Source organism: Marmota flaviventris, chromosome 8 (genome assembly GCF_047511675.1).
Source record: "Marmota flaviventris isolate mMarFla1 chromosome 8, mMarFla1.hap1, whole genome shotgun sequence".
NCBI classification, from domain to species: Eukaryota; Metazoa; Chordata; class Mammalia; order Rodentia; family Sciuridae; genus Marmota; species Marmota flaviventris.
The window spans coordinates 2,754,030-2,756,074 of record NC_092505.1 but is presented as its reverse complement, the minus strand read 5'-3'; the positions used below and the strand labels follow the sequence as shown (position 1 = coordinate 2,756,074).

Sequence of the window (2,045 nt, the reverse complement as noted above, 5' to 3'; positions counted from 1 at the left end):
AGTAAGATCCTTATTGCCTAATAATTCTTACTGTTTAAGACAAAGATTAGTTTTGGTAAATAAATTCACATTGTTGATTAAACATTAAGTATATTGAACTACTAACTTAAATCCGATTTTAACAATTGTCCTTAGAGACTAAAATCAATTGATTCTAAGACACTGAGATACTAATTTTTACATATTTTGTTTGTTAGATAATCATAAAAAAAAAAAAAAAACACACAACATTTTATTAAGATTAAGGTTCTCCAAATTAAAGTTATATATTAATTTTAAACAATAAAGGTTACAAACTTAAAAAAAAATTCATTGATATTATATAAGTTCTCTGACTAGATCTATTGTCCATAAAAAATACAGTAAGATTTATATACTGCTCCCTACACAGGAAATAACCTTAATCATATTTTTTAAAGACAATTAAGAGATACCTATTTAAAGGATAATATTCTAAAATATAAAGATTTTGGGATCGCCTTAACCATGCATTATTTGCCCTTAATTTTCTTACCCTAGACAGTGAAGGCCATTCGGCCGCAGACAGACACTGGCATCCCTAGTCCAATTCTGTTCGCCCACCTGTTATGTGGCGCGATCCCCTTACAAATAAATGGAAAGGCCCAGATCCTGTTCTCATCTGGGGACGAGGCTCAGCTTGTGTTTTGGACCAAGAGCAAGCAGCCCCAAGATGGTTACCAGAACACCTGGTTAAACAGGTTAATGACTTACCTCAACCCAGGGACGGAGGCCCTCCCCCTGAGGACAAATTTTCCTCTTTTGCAGATGCAGCCAACGATCTGTGTGAGGATCCTGCTTAAGGCACTTCTGCTGAACAGGTTTGTATACGGAGGCCTTAGCCCTCCACCTTCCAACATCAGGGAGTACCTTTTTGGCCCCCCCTGCGAATGCAGGGGAGGATCTTGGACTCAGGCTCCCACTAGTTGGACCCAGACTGCTGACTGCTTGACTAAGGTGGCTTACCTCCGAGCTGAGGTTGACCATCAACTCGGAGGATTTCATCAGCCTGAATGGGTATGTGTTAACAAGCCAAAGATTATTCCCCCCAGTACAAGTAAAGCTCTCCAAAATTGTTCTGCAACTTGTATGCATACCCAGGCGATGCATGTCTCTTGTTATGCGTCAGCCTCAATTTGTGTTAACAAGCAGGGAGAACAATTTTTTGAAGCCACCCTAACTAAAACTCATGCAGCAGAGGGGACCACTATTCATTATACCCCCCTCCTCTTTGACCGGGGAGGAGAAGGCATATATACCAAGTTATAGTCAGCTGGATGCCAAGGCACTGTTGGTAAACCCTCCTGCTGGCCCATTAAGGCCCCTACAGGGGTCTCTGATGGTGGAGGACCCACTGATGCTGTGAAGCATCTTCAGATAATCAAACTTTTGAAACCCCAAATCCCTGAGCTCACATATCATCCCTTAATGCTGCCTAAATCCCAGCTCCCAGATTTAGATACCAATACATTAGATATTTTGGAAACTACCTTCTCCTTGCTTAATAATTCCAACCCCACCCTTGCTGGTGATTGCTGGCTTTGCATGACAACAGGGGCAATCATGCCTATGGCAGTTCCTATTAATTCTATCATAGACAATGATAATACATGCCAACCTGGATTTCCTTTTAAAGTACAGCCTATAGGCACTTTTACATCATGTCTTTTAGGCGCGATGCAGAATAATACCTATGATATTGATGTTGGAGTTACTTCCTTTGGAAATTGCTCAACAGTAAAAAATTATTCCTCACCCACCCCATCTCTTTGTCCCCCCAATGGCACAGTTTTTATGTGTGGAGGAAACTCAGCCTTCCCCAGGCTTCCAGCTAATTGGACCGGTGGCTGTGTTCTTGCCTTATTACTCCCTGATATAACTATTGTCCCAGGAGATGAACCTCTACCCATTCCTAGCCTAGACACCTTAGTCAAAAGACACAGGCAGGCAATACAGGCCTTACCACTCCTTGCCAGCCTTGGAATAACAGCTGCTGTGGGCACAGGTACAGCTGGCTTAGGCACGGC

General features: G+C 41.9%; 1 long non-coding RNA gene across 1 annotated transcript in view; it reads left to right on the top strand.

Moving 5' to 3' along the window:
• Positions 1-1,844, top strand: part of LOC139706689 (uncharacterized) — a 4,634-nt gene extending 2,790 nt beyond the window's left edge. Inside the window, exon 3 of the long non-coding RNA XR_011708275.1 lies at positions 787-1,844. This is a non-coding gene — a long non-coding RNA (uncharacterized lncRNA). The remainder of the gene's footprint in view (positions 1-786) is intronic.
• Positions 1,845-2,045: the final 201 nt, after the last annotated feature.